The 22,699-nt window shown below is 40.7% G+C and overlaps 1 protein-coding gene across 1 annotated transcript in view; it reads right to left on the bottom strand.

The window, feature by feature from the left end:
• The window catches only part of LOC111874613, a 155,898-nt gene extending 136,537 nt beyond the window's left edge, over positions 1–19,361 (bottom strand). The window contains exon 1 of the mRNA XM_023870249.2: positions 19,174–19,361. The gene's annotated coding sequence lies outside the window, so the exon portion shown is untranslated. The remainder of the gene's footprint in view (positions 1–19,173) is intronic.
• Between the last annotated feature and the right edge of the window lie 3,338 nt (positions 19,362–22,699).

A 22,699-nucleotide genomic window follows, 5' to 3' on the forward strand; every position in this document is an offset into this window, starting at 1 on the left:
CAACGTAAAAATGTTTTAACATTGTTGGGTGAAGCCTAGTGAATTATTCATTACTGTTACAATGGCTATATTTTGTCCATAACTTGGTGAGTACTTTGTTCTGAATAGAATATCTGGCTTGGAACGCCAACGCAGGATTTGTTAAGGTCTTGTCATGCATCATTTCGTCACTGCTTCTCAGGTTATCCGTAACAATGTAAATGATGATGATGATAACATAACTGTAAACTCGTAAACAAAAGCAGGAACATACACCATTAAGTACCTCCATTTCATGGAGGAAAGACATTCTTGAGAAGTTAATAATAGCTCTGTAAAGAAATTTCTCTCCTTAATTTGGAACCAAAATTTGATTATAGGTTTCACAAGAGCTCGTCCCTCATCCCTAAACAAATTCGCCCTTATACCCTATTTCTTTAATTTACCCTGTGCGGGAGTGGTCGTGTTGCTCCACCTTTATTAAGCTCGGCATTACATGGAGGTGAATGGTCAGCTTCACGCTGATACCGGTTTAAACCTGGAAAAAACTTTCCTCAATACCCATTATGTAGGAAGCTGGGTGGGACACAAAGCTGGTCTGAACTTTGTGGAGAAGAGAAAACTCTGTTCTCCCTACTGGGAATCGAAACCCGACTCTTCGGTTTTCCAGCCCATAACCTAGTCAATATACCGACTGAACTGTTCCCAATCTAAGACATGTTTTTAATATAATTGCAAGGTATTGTCATTTTATTTTGTAACAATTCCTCCTGTCACTCGGCTGTGCATATTGTGGCCATGCAGTATTACGGATGTACATTCCCCGGTACACATAACATTCAAACCAATGTATGTAACATATTGTGGAAGAAGAGACAGAGTTCAGAACTTGATGGGTAAAAGGCAATGTGAATTTGAGAAATATAATTAAGACCATTTCCAATATTATCCTCCCATCTACGTCTAGATCTCTTAACTGGCCTTTTCTTTTCAAGTTTCCCCACGAAATTTCTGTATACATTTCTCATCTTCAATCCATGCCATCCACTTCAACTTAGGAAATATGTTACCTAGGCTTTCGGCAATAGTCTGAGTCGAATGTTGAAGGTTTTCCATCGTTTCGACAAACCTAGCAGTTGCCATCATCAAAGATAATATTCCTGAAAGCCAAAGCAACACATTGAGCTCCAGCAGAGTAAGTGTAAGGAATAAAGGTCAAAGGTTAAGTTGTCCCTGTGCTTAATTAATTAACCACCACACATAAAGACGTATGGAGGAATGGAAGTTAGCTCCGTTCTTGACCTCGGCACTAGATGGAGGTAAGTGGCCAGCTTCACGTCCCGGCCTCTTTACCCCCTAGGAAATAACCCACGGTACCCATTGGATAGAGGTTCGATGAACCCCAAAGCCGGCATAGATGCTTTGGGGTGAAGAATAATCTCTTACCCCTACCGTGATCGAACCCAAGCCGTCCTACTCTTACTACGCCGGCATACAAACTGACATTTAAGGAATCTAAATTACTAAATGTACCCATGACGCAACAGGAGCCGGTATAGAGACTGGCTATGGGCTGGACCACCGAGGGGTCTGAGCTCGAGTCCCGGTAGGGTCAAGAATTTTAGCTTCTCCAATTCGTCCAGATCGGATCTGTGGTTCACTCAACCTCCTATCCAATGGTTACCTGGGACACTTTCCCCAGAAGTAAAGCAGCAGGGGCTTGAGGCTGACCACTCACCTCCAACTAGTTCCGAAATCAAGAATACGTAGATCTGTACATCCACTCCCCCATACGCCTCCATGGCGTAGTGCTTAATTAGTTAAGCACAGGGACAACTATTTTTTTTTCCTTGGCACTACAGCCCCAGTGGGCCTAGGCCTACCTCCATGAACTTCTCCGTTCACTTCGGTTTTTCTAGATCTTACACATTCGGTAGGACTCCTTGGGCGGGTGATCAGCTCGTCGCAAGGCCTCTACCTGTACACAAACACAGAAAAATTCACAAAAACCTCCATGCCCTGAATGGGATTCGAACCCACGGTCCCGGTTTCCAAGCGAGCGAAAACAGTACATGCCTTGTTTACTTTTACAGTCAGATGTTGGTCGTGTACGTAAATGGCGCGCGGTAGATCTTTTTTTTTTCCTTGGCACTACAGCCCCAGTGGGCCTAGGCCTACCTCCATGAACTTCTCCGTTCACTTCGGTTTTTCTAGATCTTACACATTCGGTAGGACTCCTTGGGCGGGTGATCAGCTCGTCGCAAGGCCTCTACCTGTACACAAACACAGAAAAATGCACACAAACCTCCATGCCCTGAATGGGATTCGAACCCACGGTCCCGGTTTCCAAGCGAGCGAAAACAGTACATGCCTTGTTTACTTTTACAGTCAAAATGGCACGCGGTAGATATTTTTTTTTTTCCTTGGCACTACAGCCCCAGTGGGCCTAGGCCTACCTCCATGAACTTCTCCGTTCACTTCGGTTTTTCTAGATCTTACACATTCGGTAGGACTCCTTGGGCGGGTGATCAGCTCGTCGCAAGGCCTCTACCTGTACACAAACACAGAAAAACGCACACACACAAACTAAACATCCATGCCCTGAGTGGTATTCGAACCCACGACCCCGGTTTCCAAGCGAGCGAAGACAGTGCATGCCTTAGACCGCTCGGCTACCGTGACCGGCCAGGGACAATTTTACCTTTACCTTCTAACCATGGTATAACAATTATCCTGTTACCTTCGCTTTGCTATTACTTCCAGGTTTAAAAATCGGGAATGAGAACTTTGAGTGTCCTCTAACAAGAAGCGTAAAGCAAATGAAAAGGGGAGGAGGCAGTAGCAAAAACAGCCCAAAGTTCTTCAGTTGTAAGACGACCCATCGTTGCAGTTACTTCAGTTTAATTATCTCGGAAACCGTAAGACTTGGGGGAAAAAAAGCGTAGTGAGCACAAAATACGCGGTTCACGTTTCTCTACAAGTGGTGTTCGGAAAAACTTTCGCTCCGATAAATATTTAGCGGGTTACGCCTGAAATGAGAACAGAATCGCACGTTCATCCTTAATAAATTTCCTGTTTATATTTCCCAGATTTTATTCAAAATTACAATATTTCGATAAAATTTAATAAAATTTCTCATTTTAAAAATGTATTAAAATCTCTTCATTATTTCTCGAGATATTATATGATGGTAGACAGAAAAACATCTATCCTTTGTTGGACCTTGGGTGATTTTTCAGATAGGACTCCTTGGACGGGGGATCAGCCCGTCGTAAGGCCACTACTTACACAAAGAACAACACGAACAAAATAAACGCACACAGACATCCATACCTTGAGTGGGATTCGAACCCACGATCACACTTTTCGAGCGAGCGAAGGCTGTTCGTGCCTTAGACCGCGCGGCCACTGTTGATCGGCAGACAGAAGACACATAAGGAAGTTAATAAGCAGATTTTTTAATCTTCTCTTTGAGAAGATGCCAAACATATCTCGGTCACCGAACTTCAGACGTGTCCGCACGGTAGATGCTCTGAACGTACAGTAGAGAATTATACTCTGTGGTTTTGTGGCTTTGAGCTCTGTGCTAGTATTCTTATTGTTAACAGTGCAAAAACCCAAACACTCTCGTTTACTGACACACCATCACGTATGCGATTTAACCAGACTTCACCAGCTAGGAAGCAAATACTCTTTAAAAACATCTTTTGAAAGTACTATGAAAAATAGTACACCGAATTTATCGTCACAAGTTTCCTAAGGCACGACTAAAATAAATCACAGTCATTAAGATGTGTATGCAGCAAATTACAGTAATTTACAATAAAAACAAATGTAGGATTTGATGTTCTCACGGCGACTGTTATGAAGTATTCTATCTTCTAACATATATCACCGTGTAGTAAGTTGAAAGTCAAACGATGTTTCGGAGGAAAATATCGCCTCCATCTCCCTGAATATTTTTTTTTCCAATGGCTCATCCAGCCCATTCAAGGTCATGACCTCTGATTTTCAGTTTCATGATCATTTTACAGACGGTAGGATTGCTTGGGCGAGTGATAGCCCGTCGCAAGGCCTCTACCTAAACACAGGACAACACAAACATAGAATAAACACACACACACCAAATATCAATGCTACGAGTGGGATTCGAACCCACGATCCCAGCGTCCGAGCGAGCGAACATAGTTCATGCTTTAGACCGCGCGGCTACTGTGACCGGCTATCTCCCTGAAAATACAGGCGATATATCCATCAGAAACTTCGGTTAACTTTAAATGACAAATACGCCGTTATGCTACAGAAGATAGTACTGTAAATAAAAACAGAAGTTTATATCACTCGTCTTCTGATTCCGAAAATCCGAAATTCATCTAAATAATATCTCATTAATTACTTCCTCTCTCGCAGAATTCACACAAAATTCGGCTGTTAATGACATTTAGGAAGACAATCACTGTTTCTTCGGAGAAACTTATGAAACTTCTGAAAAATGCAGAATAATGTTTAAAAATAATGTCTGTCTTTCTACATCATTACGCAATTCTTTAATTATTTTACATACATGTACATAGTGTGGTGTATAGACCAGTTACTAAGCAATGACTTTGTAAACAGCGACCGCTTCTGGACAACGGCTCTGTAAACACGTTCCCGCTGGGCAGCATCTACTTAATAACGCAATAGTTGGATTGCAACAAAGGAAACTGGGTGTTTTCCACGTGGTCCGCGCAGAGATGTTGTAAACAAGGAATCAGGTCAGTTGTCAGGTCAGTGAATTCTGCACGGGGGTCTGTGAAGACAGAACCTGAGTACGTGCAGTTGAAAAATCTCTAATGATAGAAGCCATTGCCAAGAAAGGGCTGGTGAAGACACAGCAGGCTGTAAAAAGGCTTAGCGGGTACTGTGATGATTTGTGAACTGTGGAGATTACCGGTGACGCTGTAATTACTTGTACTTCCGATTGGTGTGTATAAATGGTGAATAAATCGAGTCACCAATCCATACCCCGTCTATAGCCATCCCTACACGTAACAATATGTACATGATAGACGTGTTTGTTCTAATTCTTCCTTAAATTTCTCTTCCCAAATATCCGCCTTTAAATCAATTAAGCCTATCTTCTATTACGAGTAGGAACAATTTCTTTCTATATCATTATTATCAATTTGTAACAAATATAACGAATATTTCGGGACACGCTGTAGCGTAGTTGGCTGAAGCACTATGCTACAAGCCGGAAGGTCACGACTTCGAGTTCTGATGATTTGGAATTTTTTCAATTAAGCTAATTATTCCAGCATCATTATGGCCAAGGGTCGACTCAACCTCTAACAGAAATGAGTACCAGGAATCTTCCTGGGGGTAAAGGTGAAGCCGATGCGTAAGCCTGGCAACCTTACCGCCATCTATGAGCCGGTTTTCTAGAAAATGTCGGAGCCTCGACGTCTCACAATCATATGGGCCTTCACGGCCTGTTACAGGGATGGATTTACCTCTTATAACCAATATTTCGCTATGATTCACAGCACTTTCCCCTCTTACCGTATTTTTCTGTCACCAGATCAGCCACATTCTCTGCTGCTAATCCGGGCAACCCTAATACTAGTATTTCTTTTGTATTTTTACAAAAGATCGTACGGTTTACGTCCATTTACATTCACCCTCCGTGTGATTTCCCATTTCCTCAACCTGCATCATTCTACTTTTACTAAAGATCTCATTTTTCCAAAATCTTTACCGTTATATCAACGTTCATTCCCAAGCAGTATTCCACGGATAATAAGTCTGGTTACCTTTTTATATCCCTCCTGTCCTCTGTGTGTTCAGCTTCCTTTTGTCTCTAGCGTTACTCCCAAATTATTCATTTCGCCTTCTATTTCTACCGTTCTATTATACTTGTACATAGTTCTTTTCTCGTCATTCCTCATTCTACCTCGGAAAGCTTCATTCAGGATAACAAAACTCGAACCGAGATCTTCCGAATGCGGAGCATGAGCGATTACCACTTCACCGCGACGACTGGGTGGCGGCACCGGTATACATGCCCACCAACTGTGCGACACCACCATCTCTCAGCAACGCATGCTCCACTCCGGCTTACACGGAAGTGTTTAATTGGCTCTACCATAGCGGTAATTGAGAATCACCCATCTAAAACGTGACAGTCCTCGCTGATAGCGAGGCACTTGAATCTGATAACCGTAAATCCACGCCTTTCCATTAACATGCCAAGTTTCGTCTTCAGAAATCAGGGAGATTTCTGGGATTTCCCTCCCATACACACAGGGAATCTATTGTAATTGTGAGACTGGAGGTTCATATAGAAGATTAGTGTCTTTGGTATATGGCGCCATAGTTACTAACCTTTCGGAGTAATCTGACACCTCTATCTTCAGGATAGAAAAAAAACCTTGATAGACATCTTCACCGAAATGAATATTAAAATTATTTTCTTCTGAGATGTGTCGTCTTGTAAAGGTGGGTACGTACGAATTGTTTCCACATTAACGTACTCTGTACATGGAGGCAAAAGATTACTCCGAAACGTTCTTGCCCATCTATCAAATTACTCTATGTACCGTCCCAGAGAAGAACAATCTTCTTGGAACATTCTTCAGCAACGCTCGAACATATCAACATTTAATAGGCACTTCCGGCCTCCATCTTAGTTGCCTGGAATCTGGAAACATTTAGTTCCACCTACATGTTGTTACCTATGCACCATACAATCTGGGTCACATCCCAGAAGACAGTAATTTTCATAATATCTTCATTAATTCCTGAACAAGTTGTACAACATACGATGCTTAGACTGGTAATTGGATTTATTGAACACTCATACACACAATTCGTAACTATAAATAACCGTAGCGCTGTCCTGATTCACACGCTCTGCAGATCACTAGAGCACGCATTGAGTCTTCTCAGTCTGCTGTGTCTTCACTATTCGTTGCCTGGTAGCGACTTTCAACGGCGGACGTTCCTCTTACTGTGGGCTCCCGAACTATCCCCGGTCTCAACTACCAGCTTCTAACAGCAACAGCTCACAAGGAGAGAACTGCAGCAGTCCACTAACTCACTCACCAGCTCACCTCATTCCACTGTACTCAACTCAACTGTGCTAGCTCAACTAATTGTCCTGCTTAAGGCATCTAGGCACGTACCACACAGAAAACACAGTTCCTCTGTTGTTTTATCCATTGTTGCCTGCACAAAAATCGGCAAGTACAGAGCAGAAAACACCGATTTCCAGTCAGATCATTGGCACATGTTAAGAATCTGTTGTCTAGTGATGGGCGTTGTTTACAGAGTTATTACTTAGCAACGGGTTTGTGTGATAGAATATACCAGAACATTTTGACTGACGTATTCGACATAGCCTGTAGTTAGCGGCCTCCGTAGTCTAGAGGTAACGTTCCCACCTCATGACTCGTAGTACGCGGGTTCAAATACCCGGCAGAGGTCGTCGAAATTTTAAGGGCGGAAAATTTCAGGGAACAAGTCCTCCGGGAGGGACTTTAAGCCGTGGGTCCCGTGTCGTTTACGGCACGTAAAAGAACCTCATATCTCCAAAGGAGGTCACTGAGCCAAATTACGGACGTTTCCCGCCCAACAGCAGTCTCTAATGCCTCTGGTAGATGGGGGAAGCATTATAGATACCTCTCAGCTAGTAGAGCCGGTCTCGCTGGCTGGGCGGGACTGATGGTAAGCACCAGTACCGGTATGATATAGAGACTGGTAGAAATCATAGAGGGAAGCACAATGGACCAATACAGGTCTAAGTGCATGGGGAAACCCATCCTCTCCAATAACTAACTAACTATCTAGCCTGTAGTTCGATATTTCCATGTAAAAGCCCTGATTCAGGGCCTGGGACTAGCTCGCCAAAGGGCCCTACAAAGTGGGATTCTTTAATTTCTCCGATTATATAATGGAGGAAAGAGATGTGACGTTCTCGCGGTTACGGGTATTGAGACTACGAGAAAAAACTTAGAGAAAAAACAGATTCTGTAATTTCTGTGGTTATAAGGTCATTAATAAGAGTCATGATAGCGCAGTCGGTATAGCCACTTGCTACGAGCTGGACGACCAAGTGGTAGGAGTTCGAGTCCCGGTTGGGGCAAGAATTTTCACTTCTTCATATTTTCCAGACCGGTTCTAGGGCCCACCCAACCTCCTGTCCAATGGACAACGAGGGCTCTTTTCTCGGGGGTAAAGCGGCAGGGACGTGAAGCTGACCAATCACCTCCGACTATTGCCGAGGTCAAGAAAACGTGGGTTTATACATCCACTCCCCCATACGTCTTCATGGCGTAGTGCTTAATTAGTTAAGTACAGGAACAGCTTTACCTTTACCCTTTTTGTAAGGTCATTAATTTTAGGGTGACGTATCAGATGGCTTGGCCATCCCTCGTGGCACCCTGATAACGGTGTTCGGCGAGGCGTGGCGCGACAAGCTATAGCAGACACTGACAGGTGTCACGCAGAGAGCAAAGACCTGTGAGCAGACGGACTGGTCCACCAGGTCGACCGTACCTTCGGGCGTTGAGAGACAATCATTTCCTTGTATTCTCGTGTAACGATCTTCAAGCGACCTTGATTCATAAGCTTTCAGAAACAACGCAAAACTTGTTCTTCTAAATTAATTAACTTTAAAACTGCCAGCTTCAATTTGTACCGTATCAAGAAAACATTTTAGGCTATCGGATCTGTTCCTGTTTCATAGGTAGGTAATAATATAATATAATCCCCCAAGAATTTAAAAACTAGAATAAATTCCCTATAAATATTTATTGACTACAAAGTCCAGATAAAGTGCCAACAGATGCCACATGATGTTAGACACAGCTGGCGCTTGTAGGCTTCATTCTCGTAAAAACTAAAGGTAAAATAACGTGAACATTTTTGCGATGAATGGAAACAATGAAAATTCATCGGTCAATCAGACATCATTCCATCTTAAACACGGCAGACTGAGAAGTCTTCATTGCAAAACCAAGTGAATTTAACCCCCTACTTAATTAAGCACTACATCATAAAGATATAGGGGGAAGTGAAGGAATAGCTCCACATCCCCTAAACCTTGGCATTGGATGGACGTAATTGCCTACATACCCAGTCCACGTTAGCAGCGAGGGCACAGCCCTCTGTATCCATTTCATATAAAAATGGGCCCCATAGCGACGAAAAAATCAATCTTTATTTCTGATGAAAAGTAAAATCTCGTTGAGACCGTAGTTCAGTTAGTACATTCACTGAACCTGCCTGATTCTGTTATATAATTTAAGAGCAACATCAGCCCTTTGAGGTCAACATATATTAGCATGTGGCACACCCGACATTTCATGTTGTCTGGATTACGAAATCACTTTATATTGCATAGGAACTTGATTTCCTGAATGCCAGACTGAGTTTGATAGGGAACTCCCTTTAAATTCCATTTACTGGACAATTAGAGGCCTTGCTCTTTTATAGGTTATATTACTCCGCTTTCAATAGCCAAACTTCACTCTGCCAAATAGTAGGATGCTTGAAGGTGAACTTGAAAAGTTTTGGGACGAAACTGTGGCGGTCCAATCGAGACAGAGACCCGGTATTTACCCGGAGGAAGTGAAAAAAAAAAGAAACACGAAAAATCCTAGTTAGTATAACCGGTATCTGGGAAGAGATTCGAACAAAGTACCTTACGAATATGAGTCTACAGCGCTGTCGCTACGCAAGTCCACTTGGCACCGGAGATGACATTCGCAAACCTAGTCAAGGAATGCACATTTTTATACAGCAGCGGAAGGTCCGTTACCAGAGCAGCGGACTAATGGACCTTATCCTGCGGGAGATTAATTCAGTCAAACCACTCCCATAAAATGGATATTAGAGAGACAGGGTGTTTTGGTATGGATTCGATTTATCTGGCTTAGGATAGGGACCAGTGGAGGGCTCTTGTGAACACGATAATGAACCTTTGGGTTCTATAAAATGCTGGGAAGTTCTTGAGTAGCTGCACAATTAGCAGCTTTTAAAGAAGTGAACCCCTCCACTTGAACGTACATAGTAAATCTATGAATGGCGTGATACATAACATTTTAAGCCAGAAATGTATCTAAATATACACAAATTTATTTCCTACGACTCCTGGCAAGGCAGAAATTTTTCTCTACTGCATAACTTCCAGATCGAATCTGGGACCCACACAGCATCTTGGTCCACAGGTACCGGGAGCTCTTTCCCCAGAGGTAGGACGGTTGGGGCGTGAAGCCGACCATTCACCTCCATCTAGTAAAAAGGTAAAACTATCCCTGTAACAGGCCATGGAGGCCCATAGGATTGTGAGACGTCGAGGCTCCCAAATTTTCTCTAGGCAATCCTCTCACAGATGACGGTAAAGTTGTCAGCCTCAAGTTCCATTGCCCTTTACCCCCAGGAAGATTCTTGATACTAATTTCTGCTAGTGGCTGAGTCTACCCCAGGGCCATAGTGCGGCCAGAAGAATTAAGTTAATCGAAAAAAAATCCATCTCATCCAAGATTGGAAATCGCGACCTTCCGGCTTGTAGCATGACACTTCCATCTAGTGCCGTGGCCAATAATGACAGAGCTATGTGTTAACTCCCCCAGATGTTTCCATTGCGTGGTGTTTGAATAATTAAGCACAGGGATAAATTTACATTTTAGCTCTGCCTCCCCATTACAAAGATCATCCTATTAAAGGTATTTAGGAAAATAATCGCTGTTTGTTCTAATTATGTTACGAAATCCACAAGTACGCTTAGACATAATGCGCGATTTCTAATGCTAAGGCACGGGGTACAAATGTTACCCACTGTGCTTCAAAGAGAATTTGAGGTACTCACAGAAATGGTTCTGAAGAGTAGTCGCGTAGTCTGTTGAAAGTCAACAGAAGTTTAGAAGGAATATTTTGCCTACATTTCAGGGTTGCTGCTTTCATGCTAGTTTCTTGCCAGGATTATTCTTCGACCCTGAAGATGGAGGCAACATGTTCCTCTGAAACATCGGTTGACTTTGAAAGGACTATATGGCGTTACTTCCAGAATATATAACTTCGTGCTTTAAAAACTTCGAATTAGAAGACGTCTGAAATCCAACATTCGAAATACATTCATTCAAGCTCCGGTAACTGTGCTGGACTGCTAGATGTGCTCTAAAACTAAACGCAGTAAAGCGGAAACACTATTCATTCCCGTAACCAGTTCTACAAGTTTTCCGTTTTCCTTCCTGGGACACGAACCATACACCTTGCATGAATACATGAACAGTGTAGGCTATTTATTTTATTAACCGAAAGAAAGAAACAAAGAGATCCTATTTTCCTATTGGAATATTAATAATTAAAATATTTATAAATTATTATAATAAGCGCAGCCTGAACTGGACGACACTAAAAGAGTCCTGTTCTTCAAACAACGGACCCACGACGCGGTAGACACTCAACTTCCTTCAAAGAGAAACAGTATAAAGGGCACGAACCAAATTGGTCCTAGATTTTAACAAAAAGTTTTTTAAACAACACTTTGCAAATAGACGAATTATAATAATTTATAAATGTTTAAATAAATTCATGCGCATTGCTGTATTTGCTAAAGGCTAAGATTTTATATTTATGACATTATAATTGTATTGTATGTATGTATTGATAATGACCAATTATATTGTAATAGTCGTTTCCGCATGTATTGATACGTCCTTCTGAAGATGGTTTCTCAGACCGAAACATGTCAAGGATGAAAGATTAAAACAAGGAAAATCATTTATCAATCACACTGGAAAGAGTTAATAATCTTTTATAATATTGCTAGTGTGACGGACCAGGATGAACCAAGTCAAATTTATCGAAGCAGCGTCTGTGAGTCTTAAGGCGCGTCCACATTACTCGTGCTCGTGCTCTCCAGGCTTCGGCGCGTGAGGATCCGTATATTTACTCGTAGTGTGTATAGGCTGTAGTCGTATTTTAATTTATTGGCTACAGTTTTTAAATTATAAATATAAAATTTGCTTGTCTCGTGACTTGTCATATCGTCCACATTACTTGCGAGCATAGCGAGTCACACGAGCACGAGCACGAGTAATGTGGACGCGTCTTTAGAGGTGCCGTTATCTGTGCGGTGCATGTCGTATCAGAGGAAAGTAAGCGATTAGTTGTTTGCCAATTAATGCCTTCAGTGGCGCTAAATGTTGCACCGCTCTACCCTAGAAACCGTCGGCTCTCGTCTTTTTGCTCGGAAAACACGTAACTTCAATACGTTCAGTGACATCTCCAGTCACTGCCGTTCAGCTAGATCTGGTTCTGCTGCTAATTCAGTTTGTAAATCTGCAACTATCTTCAGGAAATCGGGTTTAAGTGTAAACCATCTCAAGTGATCGGGTTTTCTTTGTTTTTTTTTTCCTTATTTTTGTCCTTTGACCTAATCCTTCCAGCCTCACTATGGCCCTGGGATCGACTCAGCCTCTAAGAGAAATTATTTCCAGGAATTAAAGAAATAATTTTCCTGGGAAGTAAAGCGCGGCCGGCGCGTAAGGCTGACAACCTTACCGCTATCTTTGAGCCGATTGTCTAGATAATGTGGGACCCTCAACGTCTCACAACCCTATGGGCCTTCACGGCCTGGTACAGAGATAGATTTACTTTTTTTACTTTGTCATATTGCTGTTGTTTGTATCTGTTCTGACCCTGTAAGAGTGCATTGGCCGTTGAGCTCAGCATGTAAATAAATAAATAAAGAACTGAACTGAATTTAATTGAAATATTACCATTATCCTCATCATAGTCACATGTGACTGTTAGTCTAGTCAAACTTTATTTCGGAGCTATGAATATTACACATTATTATTATTATTACATTAATTCCGTAAGTGACTGGTGCACTGCTAACTCCATGAAACTTAATATTGCTAAATCGCGTGTTGTATCGTACACCAGAAAAACAAATGTTCTGAGCTACGAGTATCAGCTTTGTCATGCTATCATTACACGCACCAGCAGTATTAAGGAATTGGGTGCTTTATCTGATTCAAAGTTACATTCTCACACACTTGTTAATTACATATTTTCTGAATGCATAAAGCTTTTAGGCCTTATTCGCTCCATTACCTACAGGTTTTCCTCCCTGGAGAGTCTGTATGTACTATATTTTACTTTAGTCAGGTCCAAGTTGGAATATGCCTCAGTAGTTTGGAACTCCATCACCTCGACTGATGCCAATAAGCTTGAGCGCATCCAGCAGAAGTTTGCGTCCGTCTGTTTTTATCGTTTTTTTCTCCTCATATTTCATATAATTATACTGATGCTTTAGAGAAATTAAGTCTACAATCTTTACACAAACGGAGACATCACCTTGATGTACTTTTTCTTGTTCAGGTCTTTCGTGGTCTTAAATCCTGCGCTTCTCTTTTGGAAAATGTCAGCCTTCGTGTTCCTCCCAGCAATCTTAGGGATTTCTCATTGTTTGGTGTTTGTCCCTCTAATAAACATTGACCTTCTGCTCGGTGCGCCTATGCTGCCAACGCGGTGGGTAAAGATCTAGACTTATTTGCAATCGGAAGAGTTCCTGTCAATGACACTGAACCTAAAATTGTTAATAATATTTGTTAATGATACTCTTAATATTACTTGTGTGTATGTGGTCTTATTTTATTGTTCTCTCCTGTTAACGTTAACTTTATTTTTCTTGGCATTATTATTAATCTATTGTCATTATGTAGACTCTCAAATTTTGTATTTGTTTTTTAATTATTTTTATATAATTCTATGTACTCATGCTAACCTTTTAATTGGCCTCTGTGCTGTTAAGTTGTACGTAATTAAACATGAATTGAATTGTTTTAAATTAGGATGTTAAGCTGCCACACGAATAAATAAGAATTAATTGGATTATTATTATTGTTATTAACTTCTATGTGTGTATGTATGTGTATTGTCCTTTCTCATCACATAATGGAATAACCATTCGAAATGTACTTTTTTATTTTTCTCGCCTGTTAAAGCTAATTTTATTTCTTGGAACTGTTACTAATTTATTGCTATTGTTTAGACTGTCATATTTTGTATTTTGCTCTTTAATTCTTTGTGTATTTCTGTTTACTCGTGCTAACTTTGTAATTGACCACTGTGCTGTTAAGTTTGCACATAAATAAACACGAATTGAATTGAATTATTATTATTATTATTATTATTGCGAGCCGGAATGGCGTAATCGGTATAGCGACTGGCTGCGGACTGGACGACCGAGGTGTCGGAGTTAGACTCCCGTTAGAGTCAAGACCTTTCCCTTTTCCATATTGTCCAGATCGACTCTGGCGTTCACCTAACCCCATAGGCTGTTAAGTTTGCACGCAAATTAATAAGAATTGAATTGGATTATATCCCTATTTGTTTGAAGAAATAAGCCCTCTAACCTGTTACAATTGAGAATTAGTGAGAAACTGAATCTTAGAGACAGCTGCCACGGCTCCTTGAATAGGGGATCAGGCCGTCAAAAGGTCGTGTTACTTAAACCAGCAATCGTTGGGTAGGAAGGTGGATGGGCCCCAGGGCCGACTTGGAGGTTATGCAGAAGACAAAAGTCTTTTGCGTGTAATGCTGCCTAGGGGAATTTCATGTTTCAATTTTAAAATGCGCTTTAGCCTGAACGGTTCTTTATATTATATGATGGACATTAATTAATTTATTATTATTACTATCTTTCCCCACCTGGTCTGTTTTCATTTCAGAATTAATCTGCAACTATGAATTGATAGACAGCTGGTAGAGCTCCTTGCACGGCTGATCAACCAATCACAAGACCGCTACATATTTATGACAACACAATTTCAGAGCGATTCGAACCTACAGTTACAGAAATCCATGCTTAAGATCTATCCCCATGCCAAATTTCTCATGCCTAGTTCCAGTGTTCCATTAGTTATCGTCATCAAATCAAAAGCTAAATATAGATTTGATACCCAATATGTTGTTTCATTTTCAACAAAAAAAGATCACCATAAAAAAGTTTGATACTTTTCGAAATCCTGGTACAGCACGTAACTTGAGGGTCTTGCCTTGTATGCTGCTAGCGTTGCTCCAACATCGCAAGCTCATTCATCCGCCATGTTAATATTAGAAAACTTAGGAAACCAAAATGTACGAGTTGGAACTCCCTCTAGTGGCACAACCTCCATACCAGATGTCGCAAGAATCTGACAGTTGCTTTAGAAGTTTAAATTTGAGGAGGGCACACAGACAGATATGTAAACGTTTAGCACATTGATCTAGCAAAACTACTTTATAAATTTGTGTTTGTTTGATAATTCCTTACATGAAGAAAGCAGTCTTCTGGAATTTGGCACCGTGTATATGTGGTGTTAACCGACGTTTCGGCGGAACGTATAGCCTCCATCTTCAGGGTAGAAAAAAAAATATAAGAAATCCGCAAGCGAAGAGACCATGAGAACCGGTAAAAGCAGACTGCAGTCTGCTTTTCTTCTACCCTGAAGATGGAGGCTATACGTTCCGCCGAAACGTCGGTTAACACCACATATACACGGTGCCAAATCCCAGAAAACTGCTTTCTTCATAGTCACCGCCGTGAAAGCCTCAAATCTTACACAATTCCTTACATGTTTCAGTTCCATAGGGCAATCATCAGAGGATTACGTGTTAAAGGAGACTACTTAATATACATTAGTATCAAACAGTAACATTTATATTTAAATCCCTTTGTTGTTGGACTCCCTACGAACTTTCTTTCCTTAAGAATAAAAACTAGGTTAAAATATAAATTTAAAGTCTCTGCTCTTTGCTAAGAATTTAAATGTTTGTCATACTATTTTGCGTACCCGGTATCTTTCATATTTATCATTTTAGTTATGGAGAAATAAAAGGGACAAGAATACATTATACGTGCGACCGAGTGGCCCCCTTACAATGCCATATTTCCATTTTGACGAGTTTAACCTCACTTTCAGACGTGTTCCTATTTTTCTTCTTCAGGATATGCGTTTTATATATTACTTTCTTTTCGCCTTCAGAATCAACTGCCTGCGCAGTAAAAATAGCTTGAAGATCATCCCTTGAACTGTAGGCATATACGCTGAATTCAAAGACAAAATTTCTATGAACTGCAAATAGAAAAGCACTGTTTCCAGGTAAGTGAAATTGGTATTAGTATAGGACTCTAAATTAAGGTATCCTTATCTTTTGTAGCACAATGAAAATTATTTACCACACTTTTAACATTAAATATTCCATATTTTGAAGAAAGCAGTCTTCTGGGATGTGGCACCGTGTAGATGTGGTGTTAACTGACGTTTCGGAGGAACGTATCGACTCCATCTTCAGGGTAGAAGAAAAATAAGAAAATCCGCAAGCGAAGAGACCGTAAGAACTGGTACAAGCAGTCTCTTCGCTTGCGGATTTTCTTACTTTTCATTCTACCCTAAAGATAGAGGCGATACGTTCCTCCGAAACGTCTGTTAACACCACATCTACCCGGTGCCACATCCCAGAAGACTGCTTTCTTCATAGTCACCGCCGTGAAAACCTCAAATCTTACATTCCTTATTTTGCTCACAGAATGCATTTATTGGCTTTGAAATTATTTGCATATTAACATCGATTACCTCCTTAAGCAACATTAATCGATTTTTCTTTCCAGGCAAGAAAGTGTGCATGGAAACTATTTTTAAATGAAGGATAGAAAACCTTAATACATACTAGCCCGTGTGGAGGCGGGTTCGAACAACTCCACCGTAGCCCTACCAGTCATAGGAGGCACCGAAAAGGGAACACAGTGTCTGGGGGTATAACTGAGCCACCCTGTTCCTGGGGGAAACCTATCCCTCCAGGTTGGGGGAGCCTCAATGTGGAGACAATAAAATATGGTCATAAGTCTCTCGGGATTCGGACCTGAGAATGACTGGGATGTCGAGGGCCAGTAGCAAGTGTAAACTACAGACCAATCCTCTCGTCAGAGAGGATGATACATAAGAACTATGAAAGCAAATATTCAATTAAAAAAATTGCTGGTCGTGAGTCTCAAGGGGTTTGTCGCCAAGGCGAACTGATTGGAGGTAAACCGCCAGTCGTAAAGTAACTCTGACTCTGATTCTGACTCGGACTAATGCATTCTTAACACTGACCAACTTACTCCATGGAGCAGAACTCATCTTGAGGGCCTAATAGTTACTCAGTTAATTAAGAAAATCCAGGCGTTTTATTTCGTTTATTTTAGTATTTTAGTGTTCACCTGTGACCCTGTGTTCTGAGTAAAATTAATTCAGTCGGTACCTTCCAACCACGTTTCTTGGGTCCATTTTAAAATTATATTCTCATCTATGTATAAATGTCCCATGTGATGTACTTCCTCCATCCTCTCGTACCTTTATTTGTATGCATTTCTTTACTCCCCCACGCGTCCTCCATGCCTCGCCTGCTCCACCTGCCTCAATTCTTAAATACGGCGTCAATGAAGTGGATTTAATTCCTTTCGAAACCACCGCCTAACATTCCAACCATTTCATTCTTTTCATTGTATATTGTTTATTGAAATAACATAAATATGTCATAATTTATTTTCTTCGAAAGTTGGCCGTCCTGACTTTGACCATCGCGAATTTGAAATGGTGCCAACCCTGCTACTGACTTTACACCTTCACAGTGCAGTGACCTCTAAATATCGAGCGAGCAACTGAAATCGGTCAGCAGCTGTTGATTGTAATTAAGAAACATATGGAGCGTGTTATGCCTCCTTTATTGCATCACGTGTCTCTTCCGGCGGAAGTGAAAACTTAGTAGTGTGAATTTCATCTGTAGTTCTTGCATGGCCTCTTATCGGATCGATTATATTCGAAATCTATTCTATCTTTCCGATTATGTCACCACATCCTCACTGCCGACCGTCTTGTCCTTCCTTGGTTTGTTTGCTTCGAATCAAGAATTCACACATCTGTTGAATATCCAGTCACGTATGGAGGTCATACATTGTGTTCACAGTCATTGGTAACGGTTCATGGTTATCTTCAATCACTCTAATGAGATATTCACTTCTACCCGAAACCCTACAGCAAATATTGCATCGTGAAAAAGGTAAAGGTATCCCTGTAACAGGCCGTGGAGGCCCGTATGGTTGTGAGACATCGAGGCTCCCACATTTTCTAGACAATCGGCTCATAGATGGCGGCAAAGTTGTCAGCCTTACACTCCGGCCGCTCTTTACCCCCAGGAAGATTCCTGGTACTCATTTCTGTTAGAGGTTGAGTAGACCTTAGGGTCTGAAAGGATTATGTCAATTGAAAAATCCAATAACCTCATTGGGAAACGAACCCGCGACCTTCCAGCTTGTAGCATACCGCCTCAATCAACTGTGATACCGCGTGCCCCAGTATTGCACTTGTTCATTTTTAAATGTTGAAATTTGGAAATATTTCGGTAACACCTGTACAAGTGCATCGACCGATGCCTACAGTACTGGACATGGAAAACTGAGCCTTTCTTGAAACTAGAGGAAGCTGTTGTCATATGGGTATATTATATATGTTTCGAAAGTTATCAGCCGCACCATGTAAAATTTAGAAAATAAAATTAGAGTGATTAATTTATTTTCTTTGGAATGAAGGATGTCTGAAATTTCGCACCTGAGAATAGTTAAATAATGAACGGCGTAACAATCCGTTTCTCCATCCAGATAGTTTAGCCTTAGTGAATACGGAAAATAATACATAACGAAATAAAATATACTGGTAATCAAAGAACTTTCGCGCACAAATTAATTTACGTCCATTTTACGGCAACGTAAATAAATCTTAATTTAATGCCTGATATATTAGGATCTTTGTAAGTTACATAATTACGACAAATTGTGATAAGAATATATTTACAAGTTATAAAAATAAACGGTTCTGTAAGTGAGACTTCTAGCTAATTATAGTGAGTTTCTCTTTTACTCACGTCAAAGCGCAAACCATTACAAATCAATATCAATACGTGTATATTCTGATTGTTACCATATGCCACATGTCACTTACGCTTTATCGTACAAAAACACGTTATCTACCACTCTCACAAATATTAATAGCAAATTTTTCCTTTTGCATCGTTCACAAAAATAAAAACCCACTATATTGCACCAAGAAAATATTACAAACATAAAATTAGTTACACCGGTTTTCAAATACGGAGTTAAAATAACGTAAATTCACTTACATGTTCGAAAATCCAGGTCTCACACGTCAGAAAACACCATGATTTAAAAATATGACAGTCTGTCCATAAGGGCGGAAGAAATAAATCGTAAACACACTTAATCAATCACAAATATCCCTGCCAAACGATCAACTGACAGCCACATGTTGTTGACACTACAAATTACAATCGTCTACTAACAGCCAGAAACTGCTTTGCCTCGGTGGCCGCTGAAACAGTTTTTAGAGAAAATAAGAAAAAGAACTACTACTTTCCTCTTCTGCGCATGCGTACTTGATTCTAAAGACAGGACATACTGGTTACTCGCAACATGGCGGCTACTTGCCGAGGGCTCTCCAAGTCCAAGCCATCCGGGGATGCCGGATCGTCTGTTACTGCAGCGAGTAACCGCTGTTTAAGGCACTGGAGTCCTGTGCGCACCTCTCTTCAGCAACCAGGTCGCTGTCATCAGCCCCTGTGATATTCTCTTCTTTAAAATGAAGCAACTTGTACTTGCCAGCGTGTATACTAGTCTCTTTTCTGTAGATTTAACTTCTGACTGAGATTTCTGTCTTCTGCAATGTTATTAATTTTACCTACAACAGACATTTTGGGCTCCTGGGATATAACGCAGTGTAATCCGCTGAAAGTCAACTTACGTTTCGAAGCAACATATCTCATCCATCTTCAAGGTCAAAGTATAAACAAAATAAGAAACCAGAATGAAGCAGGTACAAATTCTACACAGACCTACAATGATTTCAGCATTTTAATTGGCAATGTATAATAATTTTGATTATGAGAATTTAAAATAACTATTACGAAACTACATTAAAAATTCGGTGGTTATGAAAATTACATATTTACATATAGATATTAGGACACGCCTTCTGTCACCATCACATACATCTTAATGTTGACTTACATTTAAAATGCAGAATGGCCCAAAATTCAGTCAACTCTTTAGTAAAATGTGAAATAAAATACGTTACAAATTTCTTTACCCCCCAGGAATATTCCTGGTACTCATTTCTGTTAGAGGCTGAGCCGACCTCAGGGCCATAGTGCGGCTGTAAGGGTTAGGTCAATTGAAAAAATCCAATGACATCATCGGGATTTCATCCCGCGACCTTCCTGCTTGTAGCATAGTGCCTCAACCAACTACGCTACCGCGTGTACCGGGGTTATTAAAGCGGCCGGGGCGTGAAACTGCCACTCACTTCCATCTAGTACCGAAGCTAAAATGAGTGGAGCTACACCTCCACTCCGCCATGTTTTTTATGGCGTAGTACTTATTTAAGCAGAGGGGAAATTTTATTTTTTTACCTTACTGAATATCCTAACTGCACTTGATATGTATATATATTTATATCGTCACTTGATTGGATTACTATAAACTGGTTTGGATTGGTATTCTGATTTATTAAAGTCTTGAACAATTCGTGACTACACTTTACATATCACTGTCACATAAATAATAATGTTCCAAGTCACGGTCTTTACTGCGTTGCTTGGTAACGTCTTCCAACAGTCGACGATCCTCTGCTCCTCGGCTCATGTCCTTGCAGGCTGGCGGCAATCTCACACCACCCTCCTAGTCTTCTAACTGCCATTCCAGAACTCTCTCGTAATTGCAGCTGTTCCCCTTTATATACCCTCGACACGGACCGCACAGGAAACATCATTTCCATTACTGCGTGTTCTCTCACTGCCAGGGTAACAATGTGTTCCATAGCAATGGTTTTTGTACTGTCGCCTGTTCATGTGGGTGTTACTTGGCAATGGGTATAAATGTCACAATATTTCTACATAATCAACCAATCAATCTAACAGAAATTGTAGAGGAACTGCGATTAATTTTCTTACATTTCTTCCTTTCGTTTTTGAGCTGGTATTTATTACAGTCCATTTTAGTGGTTGTTTCTAGACATACGGAAAATTCCGGAAGGAAGGAAGGGAAAAAGCTATTTCGTAGTAGCCGAGAAAAGAAAAGGGGTAAAAAAAAAAGTAGTTGGAGAAAAATTAATATGTGCAAAAATGTACGAAAATTAATCATGTTTCCTCAAATTTATTGAAGTGAAGGAACTACGCACATTTCAGTTAAAGTGAGCATTAAAAAAGACCGGACATTGTCATCACTTCCTACTTTTACTTTTAGAACTCCTAAATAAATAAAATAGTTCAAATTTCTGGAATTTTTCCGACCATATTGACAACTGTCTTCCACTGTCTTAGTCAATAATGAAATGAGAGCTCAGTGAATTCAAATTAGGTCTCAACTTAATGGAGAATGATCTTTACTTGAGAAGCTAAATAGTCTGTCCCCTCTACTGTCAGCTCTTTCAAACTGTCTCTTCTATTCAGGTTATCTGACTAAAATTTGTACGCATTTCTGACATCTTTTATAATATTAGGTGTCCTTCTGGTCTTCTTTGATTTGATCAACGTAATAGTATCTGGCGAGCAGTTAAAGTTTTGAAGCTCCTCATTATGCAGTTTTCTCCAGCCTCCTATTAGTTCCTCCCTCTTAGGTCAAAATATTCTCTTCGACAACCTGTTCTCAAACACGGTCAGTATGTATTATCCCCTTAGGATATATGACCAAGTTACACACCCATGCTGCTAAGTGCTCAGAGACTGAAATATGTTTACAATGTCCTACGAAATATAACCTTATTCAGAGGGTCTCCTAAGCGTAAGGCAGTAACAATTTCGTAACATATTGTGGCATGTAGACCCCTTGCTAGGCTATACAATAGCCGTTACTAAGTAACGGCTTCAAAAAAATGTATATTTCCAAGGAAACAATTGCACAACAATAGTGGACCGACTTTTTTTTTGTGCAGTCCGTGCCGAGATGTTATAAGCAGGACAGTTAGTTAGTGAGAGTCAGTTTAATTGATTTGGTTGGTGAGTGACTGAGTTAATCAGTTTTCATGCTTGAGAATTGCTGAGGTTCAGTCGTTGTGAGCTGTTGCTGTAAGAAGCTGGTAGCTGAGGTTGGGGATAAGTCGGGAACCCAGAGGAAGGGGAACGCCTGCCGTTGGAAACCGCTATCAAGCAACGGCTAGTGAAGACGTGACTGTGGACATTAATGTTGGTGTATATAGTAGTGGATTGTAAAGTGTACTCACGCGCTGTATCAAAGAGCCCGAACTCCATATGTAGTCACTCCAACGCGTGACAATATGTAGATGGTTGATAGTAGAATATGTTATTAATTACCGCAATATGTGCTTTATTTTCATGTCACACTTCGGTTATTAGGAGGTTTCTACAGATGACATGTTCACTTCAATGAAGATAACGTTTGGCATTTCGCTGAAATACAATTTGACCACTCACCTCCAACTAATACGTATACATCCGCCCCTCATACGCCTTCATTGTGTAGTGCTTAATTAGTTAAGCACAGGGACAACTATTCCTTTAGCTAATAAAATTAGATATTTGAAATTCTTACGACTGTCAGTATTAATATTAAGGTCTTCTGGGGTTTGACGTCATGTAATTTAGTAGGTATAAAGGTTTAGGAATAACCAGCTGC

The sequence above is a fragment of the Cryptotermes secundus genome, unplaced genomic scaffold (genome assembly GCF_002891405.2).
Source record: "Cryptotermes secundus unplaced genomic scaffold, Csec_1.0 scaffold1747, whole genome shotgun sequence".
Taxonomy (NCBI): Eukaryota; Metazoa; Arthropoda; class Insecta; order Blattodea; family Kalotermitidae; genus Cryptotermes; species Cryptotermes secundus.